The sequence below is a fragment of the Citrus clementina genome, unplaced genomic scaffold, assembly GCF_000493195.1.
Source record: "Citrus clementina cultivar Clemenules unplaced genomic scaffold, Citrus_clementina_v1.0 scaffold_2, whole genome shotgun sequence".
NCBI lineage: Eukaryota > Viridiplantae > Streptophyta > Magnoliopsida > Sapindales > Rutaceae > Citrus > Citrus x clementina.
The window spans coordinates 1,587,194-1,604,456 of NW_006262688.1; positions in this window are offsets into that span (position 1 = coordinate 1,587,194).

Here is a 17,263-nt window from a genome sequence, read left to right on the forward strand (position 1 = left end):
ATTTTCAAAATAATTGTCACCTATGAGATAAAGGTTGATATATATGTCACCCAAGCGACATTAATCTTTTTATTATTATTATTATTATTGTTGTTGTTATTATTATTATTATTTGTATCAATTGTTTCCATTTTGCCCTTGCATCAATACAATTAATAGCAAAAGTTAACAATTTGTCACCTATTTGCCTATTTTAAAAATGTATCACATTTTTTATTGATATTTGTTGAAACATGTCACTCAGGTGAGATTAACCCCCTTTTTTGAAAATTTTTTACTTTTCTATTTAAAAATCATTTATCCCAAAAATAGTTTATTTAGTTAACCTCGAGCTAAGGTCAGTGGTTCTACCTTTAATTTGGAATAGAAGAGGGATGGATGGTGTGGGATGTATGGTAACCAACAAAAGTATAAAAAAAAATTAAAAATTGATAACGATTTTAGGATTGTATTAAAGGTTGTTTTGGCGGGCTTTTTACTTACCTATGTGTTGCCTTCGAATTGGTGGGACACGCTCCTCTTGGCCAGTATGGGATAGGTCAAATCTATCAATAGTTAAGGAGTAAGGTTAGCAAACACATCTAGGCATTGGTATGACCCATGTGGGCTCAAGTCACCCAACTCTACCATTGCCGTGTCGCACAAACCATAGCTCCACCACCACTATGTCATCCGACACCACAGCCTGTCAACTACTACGCTGTGCAACAACACTGCTCCACCATCGTCGTTCCTCTTCTTCACCACCTGGATCTTCAAGTTGTAGGTTTGATTCTCAATTTATATTTTAGTTCTAAATTTTTGTTTGACTTATAAATTTGGGCTTGATTCAATTGGTTGGTGATGGAGTTTTTTTTATCAATATTTTGCATTAAATCAGAATTAGAATTAATAATTTTTATAATTTGTTTGTTAATTTCCCATCAATTATTTAAGCCATGAGTAGCTATATTGTGTCTAAGCTATTAATAGTTTGTTGTGTTTAAGTCGTGAGTAATTGTGCTATGTTTACTGTGATTAAACAATGAGTAGTTGTGTTGTGTTTGCTGTGTTTGCGTTATAAGTAGCTACGCCTGTATTTGCTATGTTTACATCATGAGCAATTTGTGTGGTGTTTGCTATGTTTAAACAGTGAGTAGCCGTCTAAGTCTTCATGTTGCTTTCAAACCGTGGTATTCTCTTTGCTCATAAACTAGATGTCTAATAATTTTCATATTTTATTTGCTCATGCACCGGATGTACTGTCTACTGTAGACTAAACAAAAGATAACTCAAATAAGGCACATTAATTTAGATAAACATTGGTATGGATCAATGCCTTTAGGGTAATATAAAACCTCATTGATGTATAATCCACCCCAAATGGGAAAGTCCTTAAACAATACATAATCATCCACTTTGCTAGGCTTTTTCAAGCAAATTATTAATTAAAATATAGAAATGGTAGGGGAATTACTAAAAACCAAGAGAACATTACTTTCCTAATCAATGAAGACCCTTATAAAGCTTGAAAGTTAAAAGTTTAAATATTATTATTGTTAATGATGTAGTCTAATTAAGTAAGATGAGTAAAGTACCTTTCGGGCGCATAACTTGGGCTACAAGTGTTTCTTTTGGGCGTATAATATATCATTTCAAAACTTGCAACGAGACAAATGAAATCCAAAACACTTATATTATTCTACCCTTTAGTCGAGGTAGAAATTCCATTTTATTTCCTAGTTGTTTTGCAGTTTTTAGTTATTTTCCTATTTTTCCTTAAGCTTTTAGGATTTTTATATTTTTCTTTAGATATCAAATTTAGGTGTCATTTTTTCCCTTTTTCTTATTTATACTAGAAGAATTTTATTATAATTAAATAATTTTTCAAATTTTCCTATTTTATAAATTCACAATATAGCTCTTATATGTTCTCAGCTTTCTTTAGTCAATGCTCAACTTTGTGATATATCAATGATCTTGCATTGTTATTGTTATAACACTACAATATGTTCGAACATAATCCTTAATTTAATTATTACATTAAATTTGCTTCATGGGGTTTATTTTTATTCTAAATCAATGCTTACATGATTCAAAATGGTGTAAAATAGGAACTAAATCTAGCTAAAGAATGCATGCTTGGGTAATTAGAACAAATGATATAAGCCTACTTGAGGTTGATAATTATGAATATTTAACAAAGCAAAAAGAAGTGGCTACTATTTAACTTTATGAAAATTTACTAAATGCCCTACTAGCTAATTTTGCTTTGATCATTTTACTTTTTTTTTTAATGATAAGAACATGAGAATAATTTTTTTTTCATCATTTAGCAAATGAAATTGAGGTTCATGTGCATTGTCATGTACTTTTTTGTTAACAATGTTCATCCAAAAGCATAATGAAAGAAAAATGATCCATAATCGTGCATTCCAAATCTATGCTACTCAATTACAATACTTACATAATATTATAGGCAATAGTGACATACAATATGTAAATCAACTAAGAATGGATAAAAGGACATTCGGTCTACTATGAGCTACTTCAATGGATTGGTGGATTAACATTGATGGTTCATTGACCGTTGAAGAACAATTTTGCATGTTCCTACACACTTTGTCTCACCAAATTAAGAATCTTATAATTGGCAATAGGTTTTCTAGATCTGGGGAGACTATTAGTCGATACTTCAATTCAATGTTAAATGGAGTGCTATAGCCACACAATATTTTACTAAGGGCTCTAGATCATGTACTAGAGAATTGCACATATGAAAGATGAAAATTGTTCCGAAGTACCCTATCAATTACTTATATTTTATTACAGCTAATAATTATTTAATGCTAATTAACATTTTCATTTGTTTCATGTATGTAGAATTGCTTAAGGGCATTGGATGGAACTTATAATAGAGTTTGTGTGCCAGAAAATAATAAGCGAAGATATCAAACAAGAAAGGGTAAGATTGCTACAATTATTTTAGCAGTATGTTCATAAGATATAAAATTCATCTTCACGATGCCCAGATGGGAATGCTCTACCTTTGACTCAAGAATACTTGAAGATGCATTAAATTAATTGACTAGTTTAAAATTAGGTATATTTATTCCAAAAATTAATTTGATCAAATTATAAATTCAAAACAAAATTATACTAATTCTTATATCAAATAATAGGTTACTACTATCTCGTTCATGCTCCTCATGTTGAGTATTAAAAAATGTATATTTATAAAGGAGAAAATCATCATTTTACATTTCAAGTCTTACTAACACCCTTACTTTTGTGTATTTAAACTTGTGATTTAATTACGTGTGTTTTATTTTAATTAAGTATTTTATGTATTTTAGGGGCGTCATAGTCATTTCACAATGAACAAGAAATCATACGGCAAAATGGACATCACTTTTGAACTCAGGACAGTCGAAAACCTTAGGAGGAGCATAAAAGGAAAAATGTCACTGTTCACATGTATAGTACTATTAACATGTACGGTATTGTTTACGTTACTGTTCATGACACTGTTCACATAGACGGAACAATGACGTGGCATTGACCAATGATGTGGCATTGACTGATGAGGTGTCATGATCCTGTTGGACTAAAATTCTTATGTACTGTTGATCGATGACGTGGTAGCATATCAGTGGACCAAAAATCTTGCGTACGGTACATGCATTACACAGGATTATTTTCAACCAAACCATCTCACTGTTCAAGCTGGGTCAAACAGTGTTACTGTTCAAACTGCGTGGTCAAACCGCGAACTGTTGACTGATGCCGTGGTGCAATCCTGAGCGTCCGAAATGTTTTTGATCTGATGGCCATGATTTACTCAATGTATCTATAAAAAGGGGGCTCTCCCCCCTAATTTGATATGTCTGAATCTATTTTTGGGCTCTATTTTTTGTAATTCCTTCTCCATCTTGTATTTTTTACATATTTTAAAAAATTTCCATTTTGCCCCTAGTTCAATTATGAGTAGCTAATTTTCTTTCAAGCTTGGGTTGAAGGTGAGGCCTCAATATGTGTCATGGACTTTATTTTGTAAATTTACTTTCTCTTCCCCTCTAATTTTTGTGGATGATTTGATATTTCGTCAACAAATAATAATAATCTTGTCTAGATACCGCCTTGGTTTCACCGGCTCCCTAGTACAAAATTATTATTATTTGGCACGATAAGCCCTTAGCACCATATTGATTAGAGTATGATTCATGAGATGTGGATTCCCCCCTCATGATTTAATTGGCACTAATAAGGAATATTTAGCCCATGGTGCATGTTGATACAGATCCAATACCCAAGTGTTTCATTTCAATAGATTTCTCTTCAATTTATTCTCGCCATTTCAATTCCAATTTTAAGATAATCTAAGTGACTTTCACCACAAATCCAAATATCCATTTAGAAAAATTAATTCTACACACAATTAGAATCAACCTTCTCGTGGGATCGACACTCGTCACCATTAATCTATTCTACAATAGATTCATGTTAACATATATGTTTTCATAATATTGATTTTAATGATAACAAACAAGATTAAGAATGATTAATCTTTTAAGCTCAAATTATTTTTTATATATTTTAAATAAATCATTATTTTCACATTATAAATGTTTCATATTTAATGGAAAAATGATTTTATGAAATTGGTTGTTTTTATTCTTTTTAAATAAATCATTATTTTTACATTATAAAGGTTTCATATTTAATGGAAAAATGATTTCATGAAATTAGTTGTTTTTAAAGTTTATGGTTTAAATTGAAAGAATTTTGAAAACTTTGAAATCAACAAATATTACTTGAAATTTTAGTAAAGGACTTATTTGAAACGTTTCATAGCATATTGGGCTATATCATAATTTTAGAAAGTTTTGGGATTAACAAAGCATTATTTAGAAATTCTGAAATTGGATCTATTTGCAAAGTTTCATAACATTTTGGGCCATAATACAGTTTTATAAAGTTTTGGGGTCAAACTATAAAATTAGAAAATATTTCACTGTAGCAGTTACTGTAGCAAGCGGCTAACCGGATCCTGACCAACGGAAATCCGATTGTTCGGCAGTAAGCTTCTGAGCATAAGTGGCAATCCGGATTTGACAAAGCGGCATACCCGATATTCAGAAATTCAAAATTGTGGCTGTAACGGTAATATTAAGCGGATAACCGGATGTCCATAACCGGCAATCCGGTTACGACCAAAATGTGCATAACGGCTAGTTTTTGAGCTCAAACTATAGAAACTCAAAACTAATTCATTTTTGAAAATCTAAGCAAGCATAAACAAGTGAACACAACATATATTGAGCTTCAATTTCGTAACTCATCATTTATTAAATCATCTTTGTTCTTCAATTTGTATATCCACTCTTAAAGAGAGATTCATTGTTGTATTTTTCATTTCTCATCAAATTGTGAGTGTACAAGTGTGAGAAACACTTGGGGTGAAGAGATTGAAGAGATAATCTCTTGTTGTAAAGGTTCATTGACGCCTTGAAGTCAATTGTAAATGTTTGAAGCCTTGGAAAGGCTCGGATAGTGAAATCCTCAAGCCCGGTGTGCTTGGAGGCGTGGACGTAGGCGGGGATTGCCGAACTACGTAAAAATCCTTGAGTTTGCTTTCTCTTCCCTTGCTCATTTATTATTGTGCTTTCATTGAATTTATTGTTTTCGAATTTATTAAGGCATTAGATTGATTTGTTGTGTGGATTGCTTAGCTTAATTTTTAAAATCCCAATTCATCCCCCTCTTGGGTTGCCTAGTTAGTATTTCATTTGGTATCAGAGCAAGGTGCTCTTGTGTAGACTTAACCGTCTAGAGTTAAAGATCCATAGCAACCCAAATTAGCTCAACCATCATGGAAGGTCAATCTACCACTAGACCTTCATTTTTCGATGTAAATGATTATCCTTATTGGAAAACTAGGATGAGAATTTATTTACAAGCTTTAGATTATGAAATTTGGGAAGTTGTTTGTGATGATTTATTCATTCCTAGAAAGAATGCTTTAAATGAGTTGGATAAGAAAAAGATGTCTTCAAATTCCAAGGCTATGAATGCTTTATTTTGTGCCTTAGATAAAAAGGAATTTCATAGAGTTTCAAATTGTTCTAATGCTTACGAAATTTGGAGAAAACTTGAAATTGTGTATGAGGGGACTACAAACGAGGAGGAATTTCATGAAGTGTCGAATTTGGCACTTATGGCAATTGGAGATGAATCAGATGATGAACTTGATGAGGTAAATGATCTTCCTACTTATGATGAATTACATGATGCATTTAAAGAATTGTATGATGAGTGGATGAAAATTGGTAAAAAGAATGCATGTTTCAAAAAGAAAATGGTAGAGCTCACAAATGAAAATGAAACTCTAAGTGCAAAGATTATATGCCTAGAATTAGAGAATAAAACATTGCATTATAGAGTTGCATTATCATATGAGAAACCTAGCACTTCACATGAGCATCTAGAATCATATGTAGATGACTTGAAAATTGAAAATGATGCTTTACAAAAATGAAACGATTCATTAAATGAAAAGATTAAAGGACTAGAGTTAGATAATAAAATGTTGCATGATAGAATTGTATCATTTAAAGGTAAACAAAATATTTCATATGAGCATGAAAAATCACATGTTGATGAATTAATGAAAGAAAATGAAGTGCTTAAGAAGAAGAGCAATGAATTAAATGAGATTATCTTAAAATTTACAAATGAACAAAAGATGTTGGATAACTTGCTTAATTCACAAAAATGTATGTTTGACAAAGGAGGTATTGGCTATAAGCCAAATTTGAAATAAAAGTATTATAAGAATTACTTTGTGAAGAGTACCTCCATTAACAATCAAGTTATATGCCACCATTGCAATCAAGATGGTCACATGAAGAATAAATGTCCAATTAAAAGAAATGCGTATTATGGAGCAAAATGTATTTAGGTTCCAAAATGAATCATTGCTAACACTCAAGGACCCAAGAGTATTTGGGTACCAAAGGGCACAACGTGAATGTTTTCTTTGTAGGTACCACAATCAAGGAATGGTGAAGAAGTTCCTTGATGAAAGCTTGTGAGGATAATCACTTGAATATGATCTAGGAGAAAAAGATGAGGCAAGATGATTTAATTGTTTTGGTAACAATTCTTGCCATATTAGTTTTGTTGAGTGGATCATGATAAATGGATAGTAGCTTGAACTTGTGAAAGTATACAAATATGTTTACATGATTGAATTATCATTGTATTTAACATTGAGTGCTTTATCATAATGCATGGTTATATATTTATGATGATAGCTTGTCAACTCATCATGATAGATTTGTTTGATTTTGATGATTATGTAACGCCTAAGCTTGATAAACGAGTGATATGCTTTAATTATTAATCTTTGAATGCTTATATGTTTCATGATTGTGTAAAATATATACATGATGAATGAATTATATGTGTGAATTCTTGTATCGTTAATTGTGTTATATCATCATTCATTTATAAAATCGCCATCATTGTTTGATATGATTTCATATGTTTGGTCTTGTATACATATATGTTTCATGCACTAATTAGCGTTTTTGAAAAGTTAAATGATTTTTAAAATTGATCAATTTTTAAGCCAAAAATAAAATGGTGTGTATAATACAAGTCTAAGAGCTTACAAAATTTCAAAAATATTTTCCAAAGCTTAACCAGTATACCACTTCTAATCAACCGGAAAGCCGTTTTTCATTTTGGAGCTCTTTGGACCAAATCAGGATAACCGGACATTTAAAACCGGTAAGCCGAATTCATTTTCATGCTCACTAGAGCACAACCGGTCAGCCGGATATTAGCAACCGGTAAATCGAATTGGCTTTGGTTGCTCTCGGGTTGAATTTCGAATAACCGGATTGGCAATACCGGTAAGCCGTTTGAGAGAGTTTCATTTCTGGACAACAACAGGTCAGCCGGTTATGGCATCCGGAAAGCCGAATCTGTACAACTCCTTTTCTGCCTCAAAACCGGATAGCCGGTTCCTTTATCCGAAAATCCGAATTCGCGTTGCTGTCTTACTGCTTGGTCACAGGTTTTAAGCTCTTTCTTCTTCATTTTTCATTTCTCTTCACATGTTCTTTCTCTCTCCAAAACCGTGAGCTGCTCATCTCTATTTTCATTCAGTTTCTCTTCATTTCTCACCCATTTTTATGCCAAAATCAATGATTCAAACCAATACCCATGCATTTCACTTTCATTAAACATTTCCCAATCATTATTTCTTCACTTGTTCTTCATCATTTCATCATCATCTCTCACGCGTGAATAATGCTTCTCCATTTCACTCTCTCACTAAAAACCGCTTCCTCTCTCACGCAATATCTCTCTAAAATCCATCAATCTCATTCTTTTTCACTTTAAATCCTTTATGCTTGTATTTGAACACACCAACATTTACTATATTTTTGGATTATTTGGATGTTTGCTGTGATTTTGGATTATATGTCTATTTTGAATTATATGGATTTGATATAGTTATATGTTATGTTCTTTACTTATGTTTTGGATAATTTTGAATTAATGTGCTTGATTTGAGGTTTTGATGATTGATAGGGGGAGAAAAATATGATATGTTTTTGGATAAAATCATTTTTAAAAATTTTAAATTGGCCATATATTTAGGGGGAGCATGTAATATGATTTTGGATAATATGCATTTTGAATTTTTTGTTGTCTAAAGGGGGAGACAAAGTAATATATCATTTCGATATTGTTAAAAGGAGGAGAATAATATGCACTTTGAGTATTCTTTTGATGATTGATATTTGATTATGGTGATGATTTTGAGATATGATGACGATTTGATTACATGGGTGTTTTATATGATAAATTTTATGCTATGAGTTGTTGACTTGGTAATTGATGGAATAATGGTTCATGATATTTTAGTGTGATGTTTTGTGTATGGAGTTGGCTTTTATCATGATTTATAATAATTTGGATGTGATCTTACTAATTTTGTATTTGAGGTGATGCTTGTTGTTAGGGGGAGATTCTGTCAAAATTTCTATTCGGACAACATGGGTAACAAGTTTGCTATTTTTATTCTTTTCCTTTAAGTTTTCTTTTTGATGATGAAGGGGGAGAAGAATAGATGTTTTTAAATTTATAAAAATTTGCTACTTTTTTCTTTGCCAATTAAGTTTTCTTTATGATGATGAAGGGGGAGAAAAATCTATGTATTTAAATCTGTTAATTTAGCTAATTGGCAAATTGTAAGAGAATATTGTATTTAGGGGGAGCAATTTGTGGAATCATTCTTTAAATACATGAAATGTTTGTCATCATCAAAAAGGGGGAGATTGTTAACATATATATTTTCATAATATTGATTTTGATGATAACAAATAAGATTAAGAATGATTAATCTTTTAAACTCAAATTATTTTTTATATATTTTAAATAAATCATTATTTTCACATTATAAATGTTTCATATTTAATGGAAAAATGATTTTATGAAATTGGTTGTTTTTATTCTTTTTAAATAAATCATTATTTTTACATTATAAAGGTTTCATATTTAATGGAAAAATGATTTCATGAAATTAGTTGTTTTTAAAGTTTATGGTTTAAATTGAAAGAATTTTGAAAACTTTGAAATCAACAAATATTACTTGAAATTTTAGTGAAGGACTTATTTGAAAAGTTTCATAGCATATTGGGCTATATTATAATTTCAAAAAGTTTTGGGATTAACAAAGTATTATTTAGAAATTCTGAAATTGGACCTATTTGCAAAGTTTCATAACGTTTTGTGCTATAATACAATTTTATAAAGTTTTGGGGTCAAACTATAAAATTAGAAAATATTTCACTGTAGCAGTTACTGTAGCAAGCGGCTAACCGGATCCTGACCAACGGAAATCCGATTGTTCGGCAGTAAGCTTCTGAGCATAAGCGGGAATCCAGATTTGACAAAGCGGCATACCAGATGTTCAGAAATTCAAAATTGTGACTGTAACGGCAACATTAAGCGGATAACCGGATGTCCATAACTGACAATCCGGTTACGACTAAAATGTGCATAACAACTAATTTTTGAGCTCAAAATATATAAACTCAAAATCAATTCTTTTTTGAAAATCTAAGCAAGCATAAACAAGTGCACACAACATATATTGAGCTTCAATTTCGTAACTCATCATTTATTGAATCATCTTTGTTCTTCAATTTGTATATCCACTCTTAAAGAGAGATTCATTATTGTATTTTTCATTTCTCATCAAATTGTGAGTGTACAAGTGTGAGAAGCACTTGGGGTGAAGAGATTGAAGAGATAATCTCTTGTTGTAAAGGTTCATTGACACCTTGAAGTCAATTGTAAACGTTTGAAGCCTTGGAAAGGCTCGGATAGTGAAATCCTCAAGCCCGGTGTGCTTGGAGGTGTGGACGTAGGCGGGGATTACCGAATCACGTAAAAATCCTTGAGTTTGCTTTCTTTTCCCTTGCTCATTTATTATTGTGCTTTCATTGAATTTATTGTTTTCGAATTTATTAAGGCATTAGATTGATTTGTTGTGTGGATTGCTTAGCTTAATTTTTAAAATCCCAATTCACCCCCCTCTTGGGTTGCCTAGTTAGTATTTCAATTCGTGCACTTGCGAGTTCAATAAAATTTGCACAACAAGTTTTTGGTGCCGTTGCCGAGGAGGTAAGTTATTTTAATTCGTAGAATTAAATTTTGTGAATAATTTCTTTTATTTGTTTTCTTGTATTTTTTTAATTAAAAAAAAGAAAAAAAAAGTGAATCTGCATTTAGAGGTAATAATTTCTTTTCTTTCTCTATTCTTTACAATTCTGTAATTTAATTTTTAAGTTATTTTTTTTGTAATTTTTGTTTATCTTATTAATTTAATTTTTAGTTAATTTATTTCATGAATTTTTTTAGTGTGTTTTTATAGAAAGGTTTTAATAGCGTAATAAGGTTAGTACCGTAATTTTTCCTTCTTCTTTATCTTTATTTGTTTTGTTCCCATTTATTTTGTATTCTTTGCATGCATGGTCGAAGGTCATTATTACCTAATCTTGACCTTATAGACCTTGAATTAGAAAAAACACTGCGCACACACAAATACGTTAAAAATAAAATGGATTTGCAACAACAAGCACCACCACATGAGAGGCCATTTAAGGATTACTTTAGTCCCTTAGCTAATTTGAGCACATGATGCATAAGATATCCAAATGTAGCTGCTAGGACTTTTGAACTAAAACCTAGTGTGCTAAATTGTCTCCCAACATTCTATGGTCTAGAAAATGAGGACCCATATAATCATTTGAATGATTTTCATGCTGTTTGTCAAACATTTAGATATGAGAATTTTTCAAATGATGATGTTAAACTTAGACTATTCCCATTTTCTTTAAAGGATAGAGCTTGTTTACGGTTAAATACTTTGCCTGCTAATAGCATTACATCATGGGAACAAATGGTAACAAAATTTTTGAATAAATATTTCCCAGTGCATAAAACCAATGCTATTCGCAGGGAAATTTCAGAGTTCACCCAGAGAGAAGACGAGCAGTTTTTCGAAACATGAGAGCGATTCAATGGGCTACTTTTGAAGTGTCCACATCATGGGTACGAGAAATGGCACCAATGCCAATACTTTTTGGAGGAATTATTGCCGAATGTTCAAGAATGGCTAATGGCAACAAGTGGAGGAGAGCTAATGTTAAAAAGTGCATCAGAGATTTGGGAATTCTTCCAGCGACAAGCGGATAATTTCCAACAACGGAGTCGATCGCTCAGGAACACTAAAAGAATTAAGGGAGTAAATGAGGTTCACATTGGCGAGTCAAATTCAGAAATCAAAGAAGTCAAAGCGATAATTGAAGGTCTCTCTCGACAAATAGCATCGTTATCGACTGCTAAATCAACAGAGCCACATGACCGTGACTCATACTTAGATCAAGCTAATGCAGTAGGTGTAATGAGAAAACCATCAAATTACCACCCATACTCCAACACATATAACCCTGGATGGAGAGACCACCCCAATTTTTCATGGTCTCAAGGATTCCAACAGAATAGACCAATAGCTCCAGCTCTACCAATGCAACCAACTCCTCAAATTCCTTAAGCCTCTGAGCCACCATTTAGACCATACAATTAGAACCAGAACTACTCTCAACCCAGACCATGGGAGGATGCATTCCAGAATTTCAAGAATGTTACTCACTCTACGATTGAGCAACAAAACTGCACTATTGATGGACTACGAAATGAGATGAGAGCAGGCTTCAACTCACAAGCCCAATCAGTTTCAAGCCTCGAGAAGATGGTGGGACAGCTTGCTTCTTCAGTTCAGACCTTGGCAATGACTGTTGAGAAAGGTAAATTTCCAAGTCAACCAGTGCCTAATCCTAAAGGAGTACATGAAGTAAGTACCAGTTCACCACAGCAGTATGGAGAGGTCAAAGCAGTCATGACCTTGCGAAAAGGAAAAGAAGTCGACAACAAAGTGGAGATGCCGGTGACAAAAGAAAATCAAATTGTACCTGTGAATGTTGAGGACTCACCATCGGAGGAGAAAAAAGAAACCAACCCACGAGAATACGTTCCGAAAGCTCTATTTCCTCAGATAACAGCTAAAGGAAAGAAGGGAAAACCCACATGTGAGATTCTTGAAATCTTCAAACAGGTAAGTGTTAACATCCCTTTACTTGATGCTATAAAACAAGTTCCATCTTATGCCAAGTTTCTTAAATACCTTTGTACTAAAAAGAGAAACATTCACGTTCAAAAGAAGGCCTTTTTTAACAGAAAACGTTAGTTCTATATTCCAAATTCCTCTAAAATGCAAAGACCCAGGCTCCCCCATTATCTCATGTAGTATAGGGAACCACACAATTGAGAATGCTTTGTTGGATTTAGGAGCTAGTGTAAATTTCTTGCCTTACTCTGTATTCGTGAAACTTGGACTGGGAGAATTACACCCAACTCCAGTAGTGTTACAACTTAAAGATCGGTCCACGAAAACACCTCGTGGTATTGTGGAGGACGTGCTTATCCAGGTAGACAAGTTTTATTTTCCTGTTGATTTTATTGTAATTGACACTCAACCAATACAGGATTCAAGGAAGCACATCCTCATTATTCTAGGCCGACCTTTCTTGGCAATTGCGGATGCTCACATTCAATGCAGGACTGGAAATATGCAGTTGTCCTTCGGCAGCATGACTATGGAGCTGAACATCTTCAACATTGCCAAACAACCTCATAATGCAGATGATGGAATTGTTGATGTGGATTTAATTGAAGCATTAGTTGATGACACTTTTCTTTCAAACCTTAGTGATGACCCTTTACAAACAAGTTTAACTCACTTTAGTTTGGATTTTGATATTGATAGATCAGTCAATGAGGTCAAGGCCCTACTTGACTCAGCACTATCCATGGACACTAATAAATGGAAGTAAAGAGTTGAACAACTAGCACCATCAGAGAAGAAACTCATCTCATCATCAGAATCACCACTGAAACTCGAGCTCAAACCATTACCCAACACATTGGAATATGCATTTTTGGAAGAAGAAAGTACTCTGCCGGTAATCATCTCATCATCCCTAAATGAAGAACAAAAAGGTAAGTTGTTGGATGTTTTAAAAGAGTACAAAAGAGCATTAGGATGGACCATAGCAAACATAAAAGGTATAAACCCAGTAGACTGCATGCATTACATTCACCTTGATGAAAATGCTAAACCTACTAGGGAAATGCAGCGTCGGTTAAATCCTAACATAAAAGAAGTTGTTAGAACTGAAGTCTTTAAGCTATTAGATGCATGTATCATTTACCCCATTTATGATAGTTCATAGGTCAGTCCCGTACAAGTTGTCACCAAAAAGTCAAGAGTCACAGTAGTCACTAATGCTGATAATGAATTGATACCCACTAGAGTATCTACTGGATGACGTGTATGCATTGATTATAGAAAGTTAAATTATGTCACACGTAAAGACCATTTTCCTTTACCATTTATCGATCAAATGCTTGATAGGTTAGCAGGCCATAAATTTTATTGCTTTCTAGATGGCTACTTAGGATACAATCAGATCCCCATAGCACCAAAAGATCAGGAGAAAACTACTCTCACTTGCCCTTTTGGCACATTTGCATATAAGAGGATACCATTTGGATTATGTAATGCACCTGCCACATTTCAACGATGCATGTTAAGCATTTTTTCTATTATGATTGAACGATTACTTGAACTCTTTATGGATGACTTTTCTGTCTTTGGTGATTCATTTGATCAATGTTTACATCATCTAACATTAGTTCTGCAGAGACGTATCGAGATGAACTTAGTCTTAAATTGGGAGAAGTGCCATTTTATGGTAAAATAAGGTATTGTTCTCAGTCACATCATTTCGAGCAAAGGTATTGAGGTTGACAAAGCAAAGTTAGATCTCATTTCTAATCTTCCTCCGCCCAAGACAGTAAGAGAAGTAAGATCTTTCCTTCGGCATGCTAGTTTTTATAGACGTTCCATTAAAGATTTTAGCAAAGTTTCTAGACCCTTATGCAATCTACTTGCTAAGGATGTACCTTTTATCTTTAATGATTCATGTCTTGTGGCTTTTGAAAAATTAAAGCAATTGTTGACATCATCACCCATCATTCAGCCCCTAAACTGGAGCTTACCATTTGAGCTCATGTGTGATGTATCTGATTGTGCAGTAGAAGCAGTATTAGGACAAAAAATTGATCAAATTCCCCATATTATTTATTATGCTAATATGACATTCAATGATGCACAGTTGAATTATTCAACTACTGAAAAAGAAATGCTAGCAGTAGTGTTTGCATTCGAAAAAATTCGATCTTATCTTATCGGTTGTAAAATAATTGTGTTCACAGATCATGCTGCTCTTAAATATCTTCTCACAAAGAAATATGCAAAAGCTAGACTAATTCATTGGGTGTTACTTTTGCAGGAATTCGACTTGGAATTTAAAGATAAGAAAGGCACAGAAAATGTTGTGGCAGACCATCTCTCTCATCTCTATTTTGACACAATTACAGAACCATTAACCTTGAATGAGTCATTCCCAGATGAATAATTGATGAGTGTGGAAGTATTACCATGGTATGCTGATATCGTTAATTATCTTGTTACAGGTCAACTTCCAGAGCATTGGACTAAGCAAGACAAGGCCAAATTTTTTAGAGAAATAAAGAATTTATTTTGGGATGACCAGTATTTGTTCAAGTATTGTGCAGATCAAATTATTAGACGATGTGTCCCAAAAAGTGAAATTCAAAATATCCTTTCATTTTGCCATGAACAAGCTTATGGAGGCCATTTCAGCGCTAAGAAAACAGCGATTAAAGTTTTACAATGTGGTTTCTATTGGCCAACTATATTTCGAGATGATTATACTTTTTGTTCTTCATGTGATAGGTGTCAACGAATGGGGAGTATTACACGAAGGAATATGATGCCACTAAATTCAATTTTAATGGTTGAGATTTTTGATGTGTCGGGTATCAACTTTATAGGACCATTTCCTCCTTCTTTTAGCCATTAATACATTTTGGTTGCTGTTGACTACGTATCAAAATGGGTAGAAGCAATTCCATGTAGAACCAATGATCACAAGGTGGTGATATGAGTTTTGAAAAGCAACATTGTTTCACACTTTGGATTCCCTCGAGCAATAATCAGTGATGGTGGTGCCCATTTTTGTAATAAAGCATTCAAAACTCTTTTGACAAAGTATTCAATCACTCACAAAGTGGCGACCCCATATCATCCGTAAACCAGTGGCCAAGTTGAGATCTCTAATCGAGAAATAAAGCACATATTAGAAAAGACGGTGAGGTCAGACATAAAAGATTGGTCATTAAGACTTGATGATGCATTATGTGCATATAGAACGGCTTTCAAGACCTTGATTGGGATGTCACCATACAGGCTAATGTATGGAAAAGCTTGCCACCTACCTGTGGAACTCGAGCATTGTGCATATTGGGCCATCAAGAAATTCAACTTTGACATGCAGCAAGCTAGTTTAGAAAGAAGATTACAACTAGCAGAACTTGAAGAAATTCGCAATGACGCATACAAAAATGCCAAGATTTACAAGCAGCGAATGAAAGTCTTTCATGACAAGCATATTATAAGAAAATCTTTCACTCCAGGTCAGAAAGTGCTTTTATTCAATTCTATCTTGCACCTATTCCTAGGTAAGTTACGCTCTAGATGGTCTGGCCCCTTTATTGTTCACACTGTTTTTCCACATGGAGCAATTGAAATTAAAGACCCAAAGAACGGTGTCACGTTTAAAGTTAATGGTAAAAGATTAAAGCCATATCTAGAGTACCAACCACATGGAGAGGACACCGAAATAAATTTGAGTGACCCACTAGATTTGAATTGAGTTTTTTTTTTCTTTTCGGTGATTTGATATTTTTTTCCTTTCTTTTTATTATTCTTTTGCTAATTGAAATTATTTTTGCATAAGTGTGTTTGTTTCACCTTTAAGTTTTCTCTTATCATTGTTAATCATGAGTGCCATAGCTAAACAGTTCCTCCTGGACATTCTTGAACCACTTCAACGTGTAAAATCTCATCTCAAAAGGCAGATTCGATTTTGTAAAACACATCGTATTTGGGCTCTGCAACCACCAAAGTTAGTATCCTATGTTGAGGATTTAGAAAGCCAACTCAGAGATATTGAGAGAAGTGTCTACAATATCCAGTTGGAGCTTGAGGTAAATTCAATAAGAGGACGATTGTAATTTTCTTTATGTGTTTTAATTTGTTTTTCTTTGTTTGTGTGCTTTAGTTTGTTACCCCGGTGAAGTGGCGGATAACGGTACTCCGTGACAATCAAGTCGGTTACTTCAGTTTCCCATAATAACGGATATTCTGAGGCGAAGGTATGGACAGAAATGAGATTCTAGCAAAGCTTCACAATCGATTCCCTCACTTCCTCAGAATGCCCTTCTTACAATCTATAAAGCTCTGTCCGAACGCATGCGATTGCTCATGAGGAATAAAATACCTACTGACATCCGTTGGTCAATCGAGGCTAAAGTACGATTGATAGGTGAGTTACCTCCAAAATTTATTACATACATGCCTGGTTGTGGTAAAGAAAATTATGCTAGAAAACGAAGAGCTCAAAGAATTTCTGTTGCTTATCATAAGTGTGCCAGAATGAGTTGCGATAAAAAAACCATATTTTTTAGGAATAATGTCTGATAACAGGGAAGATAA